Source organism: Rhinoraja longicauda, chromosome 41 (genome assembly GCF_053455715.1).
Source record: "Rhinoraja longicauda isolate Sanriku21f chromosome 41, sRhiLon1.1, whole genome shotgun sequence".
NCBI lineage: Eukaryota > Metazoa > Chordata > Chondrichthyes > Rajiformes > Arhynchobatidae > Rhinoraja > Rhinoraja longicauda.
The window spans coordinates 7979143-7995798 of NC_135993.1; the positions used below are offsets into that span (position 1 = coordinate 7979143).

The following is a 16656-nucleotide window of genomic DNA, read 5'->3' on the forward strand; positions in this document are numbered from 1 at the left end:
GTCTTCTGAGGCAGAGAATTCCACAGATTCACAACTCTCTGACTGAAAAGGTTTTTCCTTTCCGGTAGTGCAGGGCCCTAGTGAGACCACACCTGGAGTACTGTGTGCAGTTTTGGTCTCCAAATTTGAGGAAGGATATTCTTGCTATTGAGGGCGTGCAGCGTAGGTTTACTAGGTTAATTCCCGGAATGGCGGGACTGTCATACGTTGAAAGACTGGAGCGGCTAGGCTTGTATACACTGGAATTTAGAAGGATGAGAGGGGATCTTATCGAAACGTATAAGATTATTAAGGGGTTGGACACGTTAGAGGCAGGGAACATGTTCCCTTGTGTTGAGTTTGCACCTAAAATTACAACAGCTACTGAGATACTGATAGAGTAACATCGATTCAGTTGTGAAAATCTATTGGAATGTTTGCAAGGGCATTCCTCCATTCCTCGTCTGAAAGTCTATCTTTAAATAGAGCCTGCTGTTTAGGTTCAATATCAGTCACTGTTCAGCTGAGAGATGAAAATTGCTAACTCGTTGCTGACTAGTCATTGTTGTTGGCAGTGTTCTGCCCTGCAAATTTTATGTTGTTTTTGTCAGTGATTTAAATAGCATGCATGATTCATGAGCTCACAACCTTGAGCTGTTCCTTAAAAGTTGACAATTTCTTTTGAGTTCCTGGTCTACTAGATTCATAATTTTTCCCAACTTACCAGAGAGGATTTTTTTTTTCTTGGTTTGTTAAATGGTTTTCTTTGAACCTCCAGCCTTGTATTAAATATTAAACCAGAGAGTAATGATTAAAGCTTCAATGGCGGATATTGGCATGTTTTCAGTTAATGTGAGAAGTCTCAACGGGTGTGATGAATCAGGAAACATTGTGCCTGGTTTGGGAACCGAGTCCGCGCCGATCACGATCACCCCCTAACACTAACACTGCCCTACGCACTAGGGACAATTTACAATTTTGCAAAAGCCAATTAACCTACAAATCTGTACGTCTTTGGAGTGTGGGAGGAAACCCACGCGGTCACTGGGACAACGCACAAACTCCTTACAGACAGCACTAGTGGTCAGTGTGGGAGGAAACCAAAGATTTCTTGCTATTGAGGGCGTAGGTATACTAGGTTAATTCTCGGAATGGCGGGACTGTCGTATGTTGAAAGACTGGAGCGACTAGGTTTGTATACACTGGAATTTAGAAGGATGAGAGGGGATCTTATCGAAACGTATAAGATTATTAAGGGGTTGGACACGTTAGAGGCAGGAAACATGTTCCCAATGTTGGGGGAGTCCAGAACCAGGGGCCACAGTTTAAGAATAAGGGGTAGGCCATTTAGAACAGAGATGAGGAAAAACTTTTTTAGTCAGAGAGTTGTGAACCTGCGGAATTCTCTGCCTCAGAGGGCAGTGGAGGCCAATTCTCTGAATACATTCAAGAGAGAGCTAGATAGAGCTCTTAAGGATAGCGGAGTCAGGGGGTATGGGGAGAAAGCAGGAATGGGGTACTGATTGAGAATGATCAGCCATGATCACATTGAATGGCGGTGCTGGCTCGAAGGGCCGAATGGCCTACTCCTGCACCTATTGTCTATTGTCTATTGTCTATCTCGGAGAAAACCCACACAGGTCACAGGGAGAACGCACAAACTCTGTACAGACAGCACCCGTAGTCGGGATTGAACCCGAGTCTCTGGCGCTGTAAGTGCTGTAAGGCAGCAACTCTACCGCTGCGCATATTATATTATATTATATTATATTATATTATATTATATTATATTATATTATATTATATTATATTATCACTGTATATTATTCTGCTGTAGTCAGAGAATCAAGGTGGATTTGATAGTGAATAGGAAATAAATGGGGGAATGGGACTGCTCTGAGAGCTGGCATGGTCTCAATGGGCCGAATGGCCTCCTTCCACATCACAATGAAGTATGAAAAGTATGAAAGAGAAACAAAGAACTGCAGATGTAAGTTTACAAAAAAAAGACACAAAATGCTGGAGTAACTCAGCTGGTCATGCAGTATCTCTGGAGAACTGTAGGTGATGTTTCAGGTCAAGATCCTTCTTCAGACGATGAGATTGAAGTATGTGAGATTGGGAAATTATTACATATAAGGTGACAGAGGAACAATCCGATGCAATACACACTGAGAGAATGGCAAGATGCACTGAAAAAACGTTTCATGGGCAGTTTTTTTACATTGAGTCATTGTGATATTGTTTTTTTATCAGAATGTTATTTAGAGGTTTTAATTGATCAATTAAGGAAGTGAGCACGAGACCCGGAACTAGGGTTGCCAACTGTCCCGTATTAGTCGGGACATCCCGTATTTTGGGCTAAATGAGCTTGTCCCGTACGGGACCGCCCTTGTCCCGGATTGGGCCCGAGGGGTGCTGTAGGCCCGGACGGTGTGGTAGGAAAAAAACTGCAGATGCTGGTTAAAATCTGTGCCGACCGTCCGGAGAGTGTAGATGCGGTGTGGACAGTGTAGGCCCGGAGGCCCCGGCGTCACCTAATGGAGGTTGCCTAGCAACCCGCCTCCCGGGTAGACACAAAGGCTGGAGTAACTCAGCGGGTCAGGCAGCATCTCTGGAGAGAAGAAATTTCGACCCGAAGAATCACCCATTCCTTCTCTCCAGAGCTGCTGCCTGACCCGCTGAGTTATTCCAGCTTTTTGTGTCTACCTTCGATTTGAACCAGCATCTGCAGTTTTTTTTCCTACACAACCCACCTCCCGGCCCGGCAGGTGGGACTAGTGTAGATGGGGCCTGTTGGTAGGGTTGCCAACTGTCCCGTATTAGCCGGGACATCCCTTATTTTGGGCTAAATTAGTTTGTCCCGCCCTTGTCCCGTATTAGTAGGGTTGCCAACTTCCTCACTCCCAAAGAAGGGGCAAAGGGTGATGTCACCGCCCCACGTGACCTCACCCTGCCAGCGGCCCACGTGCTCCCGCTCCACCAATGGCGGTCGCCATTGGTGGAGCGGGAACACGTGGCCGCTGGCTGGGTGAGGTCACGTGGGGCGCGGGGCGGTGACGTCACCTTGTCCCGCATTTGGGAGTGCTATAGTTGGCAACCCTACCTGGAACTGGCTTAAGCTCACTTGCTCCAGACTGCATCCAATAATTCAATTCGGGTAGGAGTTATTTATAGGGCAGCAAATAGTTTCTCATAATATTGGGCACAGCATTAATCAGGAGCATTGTAACAGGAATAATGCAGTAGTCATGGTGGGATTTTAATCGAAGTAGAGACCGTATGGGTCATATCAACTGCATAAGATGGAGGATACATTTATGGAATCTGCACAAAATGGTTTTCCAGATCTACATATGTCGGAAGGAACTGCAGATGCTGGTTTAAACTGAAGAGACGCACAAAAAGCTGGAGTAACTCAGTCTGATGAAGGGACTGGATCGTAAAGAAGGCGCCTGCCTGTCTGTGTCGACATGTTGCAAGCAGCACAGCAGAAAATAATCAAATATAGTGGTTCTGGGCTTACCTGTATAAAAGAAACAGCACAGATCAGTGCTGAATTAACAAGCTGCTCATGCATTTAAACGCATTAGCATTATTGTTTACTATGTACTATGTTTACATATTCTGTTGTGCTGCTCCATGTAAGAATTTCATTGTTCTACCTGGAACATCTATATACTAAAACTCTCGTTTGTTCGTTTGTTTGTTCCTGGACTACAGCCAAAACGGTACACGATAGCGCGACAATTTTAGGCCCACCTTACTCACCGTCGTCCCTTTGGTGCTAATGGAAGAAGTCTCATTGAAATCGGTTATATTTTTAAAGTTATTCACATTTTAAAGTTTAAATCTATCTCCTAGGGAGGGAGAGGGGTGGAGGGAGGGAGGAGAAGGGGGATGGAGTGGGGGGGAGGGGAAGGGGGAGGGGAGGTGAGAGGAGAGGGTGCTGCACCAATGCAGGAGAGGCTTGGGCCCACTTGGTCTAGTCTGACAATAAAACACTCCTGATTTGACCCGAAAAGTCACCTATTCCTATTCTCCAGAGATGCTGCCTGACCCGCTGTGTTAATCCAGCTTTTTGTGTCTTTCTCCATCAATATATTGAAGGACCAACTAGAAAATGGAAATTCCAGAGACCACTACCCCGCTGAAAGAAGACTTGGTAATAATTTTGTTGGAAGAAAGGCAATTAGGAACAATACCATAACGGAAAAAAAATGCATTGAATTTACAGTCGTGTAGTTCCAGAGTGCTGGTTGTGTTCACACAACCTTTTTCCTAATGGGAGGGGGGAGAAGAGGGAGTGGCCAGGGTGCGACTTGTAAAAAAGGTTTTTAAAATAGCAGAGCAAAAGTACAGTAGAAAAGTCAAGTCAAGTCAAGTCAAATTTATTTGTCACATACACATACACGATGTGCAGTGAAATGAAAGTGGCAATGCCTGCGGGTTGTGCACAAATCCACTGACAAAAGAGTTTAAATGGCCACCCCATCTTCCTGCTGGGCCAATGTATTTGTTACCTAACATCCGTATTAATTTGTAAAGTTTCTTGTAGCCCTAGATGAAAAGATGATTTACTGTCCACGCCAATTCAAATGAATTGCTGAAAATGCATCATACAGCAAACTAATAACAGCTACAGTCACGGATAAAAATAACACTACAAAATTCCTCTATCTTAATTGACAGTCTTGGCTGATATGGGTTATGACCTCAGGATAAAAGGACACTACGTCCAATCGCTCATATCCAAGCGCCAGGAGGCCTTAAGAAATATTGTTGCGTGAAATCAGTGTTCTATTTTGTTCTTAAAGCATAATGCTCCACTTATTTAAGTTGCTTGTCAAGTCATATCGGCATAGACAAAGGGAGGCTCATGTGCCATCAGTACTCGTTGCTAAGTCAGCCGAGGGTAGAGTTTAAGTTTAGTTTATTGTCACGTGTACCGAGGTACAGTGAAAAGCTTTCGTTGCGTGCTAACCAGTCAACAGAAAGACAATTCATGTTTGCAATCGCGTCATCCACAGTGTATCGACACATGGTGAAGGGAATAACGTGAATAACGTGACCGGCGTGGGTTTTCCCCGAGAGCCTCGGTTTCCTCCCACACTCCAAAGACGTGCACATTCGCAGGTTAATTGGCTTGGTAAAATTGTAAATTGTCTCTAGTATTGTGTGGGATAGTATTAATGTGCGGGGATTGCTGGCCGGCGGCACAGGCTTGGTGGGCCGAAGGGCCTGTTTCTGCACTGTATCTCTAAACAAAACAAAACTGAACACAGAAACAGGCCATTTAGCTGAACTGGTTTAGTTTAGTTTAGAGATACAGTGTGGAAACAGGCCCTTCGGCCCACTGAATCTATGCCGAGATGAGGAGGAATTTCTTTAGTCAGAGGGTGGTGAACCTGTGGAATTCATTGCCATAGACGGCTGTGGGGGTCGTCATTGGGTATTTTTAAAGCGGAGACTGACAGGTTCTTGAGGAGTCAGGGGGTATGGGGAGAAGGCAGGAACGGGGTACTGATTGTGGATGATCAGCCATGATCACATTGAATGGCGGTGCTGGCTCGAAGGGCCCGAAACGTCACCCATCCCTTCTCTCCAGAGATGCCGCCTGACCCGCTGAGTTACTCCAGCATTTTATGTCTATTGTCATAGTGATGTTATCATTTGAAGCCTTGTATGAGCACAAAACCTGTTGATCTCCATTTAAAATTAATTCTATGATGGAGCCTCCACTGCCCTCCAGCATAGAGCATTCCAAAGATAAACACAGAATGCTGGAGTAACTCAGCGGGTCAGGCAGCATCTCTGGAGAGAAGGAATCGGTGGCGTTTCAGATCGAAACACGAGTCTGAAGAACTCGACCGAAAACGTCGCCTATTCTTTTTCTCCAGAGATGCTGCCTAACCTGCTGAGTTGCTCCAACTTTTTGTGCCAATCTTCAGCGTCTGCAGTTCCTTCCTGCACATAGAGAATTCCAAAGGTTCTTCTCCCCCTGGTTGAAGACACTTCTCCCCTGCTCTCATTTAGAGCATTTTGTTTTGTAGGTGTAAGGTCTTGTCATCATCATTGGCGGTCACTCGAAGCGAGTGTGACTGTCCTCTCCATAGGGTCGGACGCCTGTGCGTGACTTTGTTTAACGTGGGGAGACTGGTGCACAGACAGCCACCACACGGTCCTTGACAGATCTGGGTCGGGATCCAGTGGCGTGGAGTCCAAGACGACCGGGGACCCTTTTCTGCTGCAGCCTTCATCCGCCTTCCCAGCCGTTGTGACGCTCCACTAAAGTCAGCCAACATCCTCCTCCTGTTCCACCGTTGAGGTCTTGGTTGGATTGCTCTTTGTCAGGGACCTCCCCCTCGACCTTACCGCCATGGGTGACCCTACCAGGAGCGTAGCTCCAGACGGCATCGCTCTCAGGATCTCAGGACCACACGAGCTTCTCCACCATGACAAGGTGACGATCCACAGAGAAGAAGGTCTTTTACCATCTGGTGGATGATGTGGTTCATCCATTTTAGATGAGTTGATGGAAATGGGTGGGGAGAAGGACGAAAATTAAAGTGGAAAAGGGCCTGTTTCCACACTGTATCTCTAAACTAAACTAAACCAGTTCAGCTAAATGGCCTGTTTCTGTGTTTAGTTTTGTTTTGTTTAGAGATACAGTGCAGAAACAGGCCCTTCAGCCCACCAAGCCTGCGCCGCCGGCCAGCAATCCCCGCACATTAACACTATCCCACACAATACTAGAGACAATTTACAATTTTACCAACCCAATTAACCTGCGAATGTGCACGTCCTTGGAGTGTGGGAGAAAAACCGGAGATCTCGGGGAAAACCCACGCAGGTCATGGGGAGAACGTACAAACTCCGCACCGACAAGCACCCGTGGTCAGGATCGAACCTGGGTCTCTGGCGCTGTAAAGCAGCTACTCCACTGCTGTGCTCCTGTGTTGTAGGCTTAATGTAATTGGTGGTAATAAATTCTACCACTTTCAAATCAAAACTACCATAAGACATCGGAAAACAGTCTGTGCAGACTTACAATCTTAAACAAACATAGAGCATGAAGCTGTACAAAAATGTGAAAGGATGTTTTAATATGGGCATGCAGCGTAGGGTTACTAGATTAATTCCCGGAATGGCGGGACTGTCATTTGTTGAAAGACTGGAGCGACTTGGCTTGTATACACTGGAATTTAGAAGGATGAGAGAGGATTGTTGTACTTCGTGGTCCGGTACCTGTTGTACCTTTAGTGACTCTGGACGGACCACAAGTACACGTGTATAAAAGGTTACAATGCTGGAGCTCAACTCCAGGCTGTTTATTCCGTGGTCATCTGGATCCAGAGTGACCACCCAATCACACCAACCTCTTATATACACATTCCTGCACATGCAAACAAAGTAGTCCTTGGGATACACAAAGTAGTCCCAGCAATATCACAACAGGGATCTTATCGAAACGTATAAGATTATTAAGGTGTTGGACATGTTAGAGGCAGGAAACATGTTCCCAATGTTGGGGGAGTCCAGAACAAGGGGCCACAGTTTAAGAATAAGGGGTAGACCATTTAGAACTGAGATGAGGAAAAACTTTTTCAGTCAGAGAGTTGTGAATCTGTGGAATTCTCTGCCTCAGAAGGCAGTGACAATAGACAATAGACAATAGACAATAGGTGCAGGAGTAGGCCATTCAGCCCTTCGAGCCAGCACCGCCATTCAATGCGGTCATGGCTGATCACTCTCAATCAGTACCCCGTTCCTGCCTTCTCCCCATACCCCCTCACTCCGCTATCCTTAAGAGCTCTATCCAGCTCTCTCTTGAAAGCATCCAACGAACTGGCCTCCACTGCCTTCTGAGGCAGAGAATTCCACACCTTCACCACTCTCTGACTGAAAAAGTTCTTCCTCATCTCCGTTCTAAATGGCCTACCCCTTATTCTTAAACTGTGGCCCCTTGTTCTGGACTCCCCCAACATTGGGAACATGTTTCCTGCCTCTAATGTGTCCAATCCCCTAATTATCTTATATGTTTCAATAAGATCCCCCCTCATCCTTCTAAATTCCAGTGTATACAAGCCCAATCGCTCCAGCCTTTCAACATACGACAGTCCCGCCATTCCGGGAATTAACCTAGTGAACCTACGCTGCACGCCCTCCATAGCAAGAATATCCTTCCTCAAATTTGGAGACCAAAACTGCACACAGTACTCCAGGTGCGGTCTCACCAGGGCCCGGTACAACTGTAGAAGGACCTCTTTGCTCCTATACTCAACAACAAATGCATTCAAGAGAGAGCTAGATAGAGCTCTGAAGGATAGCGGTCACATCTCTGAAAAGCACTATATAGAAGTAATGGAAGGTCCTGCAGATGCTGGGTTTACACCAAAGATACTAGAGGAGCAAGATAGACCACCCGACCTTAAAACCCGTAGTACGTCACGGCGGCCATTTTAGTAGACAGAAACTTGCAGAAACATTTAAAAAGAAAAATAACAAAAATCTGTGAGTTGATAGATGAGATATATTCTGCATTTTAATGGTATCATCACACATACTGTTCCCACAAAACACTGATTACACTGCGAGAGGCAGAGCGAACGGCGGGTTTTGCCTACTAAAATGGCGGACGTTACGCTCCTTTGCGTACCACACTTCAGTATAGGCGATTTCAACGGAGTGGTCCATCTTGCTCCTCTAGTATCTTTGGTTTACACCAAACATGGACACAAAATGCTGGAGTAAAGGTAAGTTCTTACTTTGCACCAGTCTCCTCAAAATTGATGCCTTTGACTTTACTTTTTGCCGTCTTGCTGAAATGCAGTCAATATTTTATTATGTAAGGTAGTCTAGTTTGAATTACTATTACTGTAATTATCGTCTTTGATATATGTTCGCCGTTCGATTCTTCAAATGGCCTTTGTCCAGTAAAAAACTCATAGAAATTCATGGCTTTCAGTTATTTGAGAAGCGTCTTGCTTACAATTAGGCAAAGATGGCCAATTGGCTGTAAAGTTGCATTGATTTGCTTTGCTACAGAATACTGCATTCTTTACAGCCCTTCAAAGCTAGCTCATTGATATTCATAACACTCTGTCTTTGAAATGCATTGACTGTTATTAATGGTCCATTATTAATCTTTCATATGAAGCTAGTTAATATTCAGTAACCACACCAGAAAATTTGGCTTTGTGATTGGCGAGCAGGGTTTAGCTGAATTATAGAAACAAGGAACTACAGAGGCTGGTTTACAGAAAAAAAAAATGACACAGAGCACTGGAGTAACTCAGTGGGTCAGGCAACATCTCTGGAGAAAATGGACAGGTGACGTTTTGGGTCAGGACCCTTCTTCGGACTATATGTGAAGGGGGGGGGGGGAAGAAAGCGGGAAGAGAGGATGGGCATGACAAAGCTTGGCAGGTGGATACAGGTGAGTGGGGGGGGGGGGGGGGGGGGGGGGGAAGGGGTTGATAGGCAGATGGATGGACAAAGGCCAGAGATGAAAAGACAGAAGGTGCGAGACAAAAGGATTTAAGAGTTGTGAATTGTGAAGCGAGAGGAAGGTGGAAGGGGAGAAATAGGTGAAGTAGTCACCCTACATCCCAAAGCGGACATCACAGTCAGACAAATCTTGATGAAAGGTATTCAGTCACAAGCCATATACCTCCATGATGGCTCGAAGGGCCAAATGGCCTACTCCTGCACTTTCTTTCTATGTTTCTAGATTCACCATATAGCAGAGATGGCCAAAATCAGAGTGCCTAGCAGAAGGATAAGGGGTAGAAGGGATCAAGGGGACACAGAGGGCTTTTGGCACTCAGTGGGTAGCTGGAATCTGGAATGGCGTGAATGGGTGGCAGAGTCAGATGACCGTTAAGAGGTTTATAGAGACGGATCTGAATCACCAAGACGTGGAAAACTATGGACCACTGCTGAAAAATGAGATTACGACAGATCGATACATGAACCCTCAACTACTTCTCCTTTGACTCCTCCCACTTCCTCCAAACCAGAGGCGTAGCTATGGGCACTCGCATGGGCCCTAGCTACGTCTGCCTCTTTGTCGGGTACGTCGAACAATCCCTGTTCCAGACGTACACTGGCCCCATCCCCGAACTCTACTTCCGCTACATCGACGACTGCATTGGTGCTACCTCTTGCACCCATGCAGAACTCACTGACTTCATACACTTCACCTCCAATTTCCATCCTGCCCTTAAATATACCTGGACTATCTCTGACATCTCCCTCCCGTTTCTGGACCTCACCATCTCCATCACAGGAGAAAAACTAGTGACGGACATTTACTACAAGCCCACCGACTTGCACAGCTATCTGGACTACACTTCTTCCCACCCGGTCCCCTGCAAAAAGTCTATCCCCTACTTCCAATTCCTCCGTCTACGCCGCATCTGCGCCCGGGATGAGGTGTTTCAGACTAGGGCTTCCGAGATGTCCTCGTTTTTCAGAAAACGGGGCTTCCCCTCCTCCATTATAGATGAGGCTCTCACTAGGGTCTCTTCTACATCCTGCAGCTCCGCTCTTGCTCCCCCTCCCCCCACTCGCAACAAGGACAGGATCCCCCTCGTTCTCACCTTCCACCCCACCAGCCAGCGGATCCAACATATCATCCACCAACATTTCCGTCACCTACAACAGGACCCCACCACTGGCCATATCTTCCCATCCCCTCCCCTCTCTGCGTTCCGCAGAGACCGTTCCCTCCGCAACTCCCTGGTCCACTCGTCCCTTCCTACCCAAACCACCCTAACCCCGGGCACTTTCCCTTGCAACCGCACGAGATGCAACACCTGTCCCTTTACCTCCCCCCTCAACTCCATCAAAGGACCCAAACAGTCTTTCCAGGTGAGACAGAGGTTCACCTGCACCTCCTCCAACCTCATCTATTGCATCCGCTGCTCCAGATGTCAACTTATTTATATCGGTGAAACCAAGCGCAGGCTCGGCGATCGCTTCGCTGAACACCTGCGCTCGGTCCGCATTAACGCAACTGATCTCCCGGTGGCCCAGCACTTTAACTCCCCCTCCCATTCCCAGTCTGACCTCTCTGTCATGGGCCTCCTCCAGTGCCATAGTGAGGCCCGCCGGAAATTGGAGGAGCAGCACCTCATATTTCGCCTGGGCAGTTTGCGGCCCGGTGGTATGAACGTCGACTTCTCCAACTTCAGATAGCTCCTCTGTCCCTCCCTTCCCCTCCTCCTTCCCAGATCTCCCTCTATCTTCCTGTCTCCACCTATATCCTTCCTTTGTCCCACCCCCGACATCAGTCTGAAGAAGGGTCTCGACCCGAAACGTCACCCATTCCTTCGCTCCCGAGATGCTGCCTGACCTGCTGAGTTACTCCAGCATTTTGTGAATAAATCGATACATGAAGGTCGGTTGACGAGCCTGTGTCTGAACTGTATGGCTCTAAATTAGAACGGTATCGTAGTCATGAAGTGCTGAATAGCCCAGGCCTGATCCTATTTCTTCTGTCAAGCTCGTCAATTAAGTCAGAAGCCATCCTGGGTCACCCCAGTTCAAGCTGCTCCACAACAATTTGCATTTATATAGGATTTGCATTAAATTGCTTTATATAAATCAAGGCATGTCTCCAGGACCTGAAGCTGACACACAGAGCAAGCAAGACATGGACAACCAAAGGCTTAACCCAAAAAGCAATTTAAGGGAGACGTCATTGGCAAATAGACTGAGAGGTTCAGGGATAGAGTTGCAGAGACCTTAAGCTTCAATAGCTGAAGGCATGATGCTGAAAAGGTCAAAGATTGGAAGACATTTTATGAGGTTAATTCCCGGAATGGCGGGACTGTCATATGATGAAAGACTGGAGCGACTAGGCTAGTATACACTGGAATTTAGAAGGATGAGAGGGGATCTTATCGAACAGTATAAGATTATTAAGGGGTTGGACACATTAGAGGCAGGAAACATGTTCCCAATGTTGGGGGAATACAGAACCAGGGGCCACAGTTTAAGAATAAGGGGTAGGCCATTTAGAACGGAGATGAGGAAAAACTTTTTCAGTCAGAGAGTTGTGAATCTGTGGAATTCTCTGCCTCAGAAGGCAGTGGAGGCCAATTCTCTGAATGCATTCAAAAGAAAGCTAAATGGAGCTCTTAAGGATAGCGGAGTCAGGGGGTATGGGGAGAAGGCAGGAACAGGGTACTGATTGAGAATGATCAGCCATGATCACATTGAATGGCGGTGCTGGCTCGAAGGGCCGAATAGCCTCCTCCTGCACCTGTTGTCTATTGTCTATTGTCTATTGGAAGTTCAACCTTGGGCAGATGAAAATTTTACACATGAGGCACTATAGATCAGACATGAAAAGTATAAAAAATAATGGAACTGAAGGGGTTTGAGGACATTGCCCTCTTCCTAAGCAAACTCAGACACTGTACGATACAACATTGATTCCAGAAACATAATTAACTACTTCTCCTATCCTGGATATCATAAAACAGTGCAGATAAAAACTAAGGTATGGGAATAGAAAGAAGAAAGGAAAATAACAGGAGAATTGGGTAAAGGGGAAGAAGGTGGACATTATACCAATGACTTGCATTTATATAAATTCCTTAGGTGGTGTAGTTTAGTTTAGAGATACAGCACGGAAACAGGCCCTTCAGCCCATCGAGTCCACACCGACCAGCGATCCCCGCACATTATCACTACCCTACACACACTAGGGACAATTTTACATTTACCACAAGCCAATTAACCTACAAACCTGTACGTCTTTGGAATGTGGGAGGAAATCGTAGATCTCGGAGAAAACCCAGGCAGGTCACGGGGAGAACGTACAAACTCCGTACAGACCGCATCCGTAGTGGAGAATATGGGTAGGTGACGTTTCTGTTCAGGACCCTTCTTCAGAGATGCTGTCTCACCCGTTGTGTGACTCCAGCACTTTGTGTCTTCATTTGTTAGCCAGCATCTGCAGTTCCTTGCTTCCATATATTCAAGGTAGACACAAAATGTTGGAGTAACTCAGCGGGTCAGGCAGCATCTCTGGAGAGAAGGAATGGGTGACGTTTCGGGTCGAGACCCTTCTAGAGTCTGAAGAAGGGTCTCGACCTGAAACGTCACCCATTCTTTCTCTCCAGAGATGCTGCCTGTCCCGCTGAGTTACTCCAACATTTTGTGTCTACCTTCGATTTAAACCAGCATCTGCAGTTTTCTTTCCTACACTTCTCTATATTCAACATCTTTTTAATCTCAAGAATTTTGCTGATGTTATTATGTGGCGCTATAATTCTCAAATTACTCATGACAAGGAAGGTGGCCATTCAGCCCACTGATTCCATGCTGGTTCCGGGACAATTCTATCAGTCTCATTCCCCAATTTATTTCCCTGTAACCTATCAACTCTCAGGTGTGCTTCTACCCTCCTTGATTCTCCTGCCATGTACGAGCACTATGGATAATTTATAATGGCCATTTAACCTTCCCACCAGCATGCCTTTGGAATGGGGGAGGGAACTCCGCGGAGCATCCGGTTCATTGTTCATTGGCTATATTTAGGAGGGAGTTAGATGTGGCCCTTGTGGCTAAAGGGATCAGGGGGTATGGAGAGAAGGCAGGTACAGGATACTGAGTTGGGTGATCAGCCATGATCATATTGAATGGAGGTGCGTACAGGCTCGAAGGGCCGAATGGCCTACTCCTGCACCTATTTTCTATGTTTTCTATGTTTCTCTATCCGGGGAAACCTCTGCGGTTGAAGGGAGAACGTGCAAACTCCATACGGACAGCACCCGCGGTCAGGATGGAACCTGGATCTCCGGAGCTGTGAAGCAGTGATACTAACTGCTACATCGCTATCGAACCACTTTACATCCTTAACTAACAGCAATAGCACTATCCACCTGCCAGTCAATGTTACTTTATCAAATAATCCAATCTTCAGACAATGACAATGTAATTTGCTTTTATCCACTTGCTCATTCTTTAAGAAGAGTCTACACATGTTGTCCCTGATTATTGTCTCTAATGGTTTCGCCAACATGCACATTCGACTGACTGCTCTGTAATTTCCAGGATTAGTCTTCTGCCCACTTGTAAGCAGACAGATAACATTGGCAATCATCCAACGTTCTCATCCAAGCTCTCTTATATAACAGCCTAACTATCACAACATCTCAACAGCTCAGTAACTGTCTCACCTTGGCAGGTACCTTAACTACCTTGAGTACCCTTTTATGTACTTTGCTTCATCTGTTCTAAATCACGACCTGTATCATAGATATACCTTTATATCATACCTCTACGTTTCTAGAAAATAGGTAGAGGAGGAGTTCATTTGGCCCTTCAAGCCAGCACCGCCATTCATTGTGATCATGGCTGATCATCCACAATCAGTAACCCAAGCCTACTTTCTCCTCATATCCCTTGATTCCGCTAGCCCCTAGAGCTCTATCTAACTCTCTTTTATATTCATCCAGAGAATTGGCCTCCACTGCCTTCTGTGGCAGAGAATTCCACAGATTCACAACTCTCTGGCTGAAAGAGTTTCTTCTCACCTCAGTTTTAAATGGCCTCCCCTTTATTCTAAGACTGTGTGGCCCCTGGTTCTGGACTCCCCCAACATTGGGACCATTTTTCCTGCATCTAGCTTGTCCAGTCCTTTTATAATCTTATACGTCTCTATAAGATCCCCTCTCATCCTTCTAAACTCCAGCGAAAACAAGCCCAGTCTTTCCAATCTTTCCTCATATGACAGTCCCGCCATCCCGGGGATTAATCTCTATTCCTCCATCCTTTATTTCTTTACGATGCCATTGATAACATCTTCTTTAGGGTAGTTAACAAGTGGGCGCCACAGTGGCACAGTGGTAGAGTTGCTGCCTTACAATGCCAGAGACCCGGGTTCCATCCTGCCAACCAACGCTGTCTGTACGAGGTTTATACGTTGTGACCGCGTGGGTTTACTCCGGGTGCTCCGGTTTCCTCCCACATCCAAAAGGTGTACTGGTTTGTAGGTTAATTGACTTCTATAAATTGCAAATGGTCCCTAGTGTGTAGGGTAGTGCTAGTGTATGGTCGGGATGGACTCGGTGGGCCGAAGGGCCAGTTTCCACTTTGTATCTCTAAAGTCTAAAGTCCAAAGTGCTCATTCTGAACACCATGGTTTTTGCATCCATTGGATTCCCTTTTGGTTTCTAAGCAGCTCCATCATTCTTTCCACGACCCATTCATTAATTTTACAAGTCATTCAAGTTCCCCTGACCGCAGTTGATAATGTGTTTTCCGACTCGTTCTTTGCCCTGCTTTCTCCACCTCCATTGTTTGGTTGAGTCTTCTCCTGAGTTAAGAACCTGCAATTTTCTCATTCAAAAGACACAGGATCTGCTGGCCAGGTAATATATTTATTATCCACCCATATAATGACTTGACTTCTCCGTGGGTCGTCACCTTGTCGTGGTGGAGAAGCTCGTGCGGTCCTGAGATCCTGAGAGCGATGCCGACTGGAGCTATGCTCCTGGTAGGGTCACCCATGGCGGTAAGGTCGAGGGGGAGGTCCCTGACAAAGAGCGACCCAACCAAGACCTCAACGGTGGAACAGGCGGGGGATGACGGCCGACTTTAGTGGAGGGTCACAACGGCTGGGAAGGCGGATGGATGAAGGCTGCAGCAGAAAAGGGTCTCCGGTCGTCTTGGACTCCATGCCACTGGATCCTGACCCAGATCTGTCAAGGACCGTGTGGTGGCTGTCTGTGCACCAGTCTCCCCACGTTAAACAAAGTCACGCACAGGCGTCCTCTATGGAGAGGACAGTCACAGTCCAGTGACCGTCGATGATGATGATGATGATGATGATGATGATGATGATGATGATGATGATGAATGACTTGATCAGGTTGTTGTGGGTCTGATGTCACGTGAGGGCCAGACCAAACAAAGAGAGCAGGTTCCCTTCCCTGAAGGCTATTAGTAGTTCCAAGATCACCATTACTGATAATATTTACATAATTACTCAAATTGAAATGCCCCGGCTCTCATGGTGACACCTGAATACTGCCTCTGATCCAACTTCAGAAAATTAACCATGTCACATTTTATCTCCATGTTAAACTCACTCTTGCCCATCAAGTCTGGACGATTTGCCTTACGCTGGTCTTACACTAAAGGATACAAAAAGTAACTCAGCGGGTCAGGCAGCCATCTTTGGAGAACATGGGTAAGTGACGTTTCGGGTCGAGACCCTTCTTCAGACGCGAAACCTCGACCCGAAACATCTCTATCCATGTGCATGAAGGAACTGCAGATGCTGGTTTAAGCCGAAGGTAGGCACAAACTGCTGGAGTAACTCAGCAGACAGGCAGCAACTCTGGAGAGAAGGAATGGGAGATGCTTCGGGTCGGGTTTGAAGAAGCTCTTGACCCGAAAGGTCACCCATTTCTTCTCTCCAGAGACGCTGTTTGTCTCGTTGAGTTACTCCAGCAGTTTGTGTCACATCTCTATCCATGTTCTCCAGAGATGTTGCCAGGCCAGCGTGGAGAGGGACATTGACTCATGGGACAACCAGATGGAGGAGACGGCTGCATCGGGCCTTTTAGGGCCAGACGCATCTGGGACTGTAATATGGTACCAATCTGGTGCCTCTTGAGTATGGATCCAGCGGGCTGTTCTGCAGATTCTGCACTA

The 16656-nt window shown here is 46.6% G+C and overlaps 1 protein-coding gene across 1 annotated transcript in view; it reads right to left on the minus strand.

Moving 5' to 3' along the window:
• The window catches only part of LOC144611666 (synaptosomal-associated protein 25), a 70272-nt gene that overhangs the window by 46990 nt on the left and 6626 nt on the right, over window positions 1–16656 (minus strand). The gene's annotated exons all lie outside the window — the stretch shown is intronic.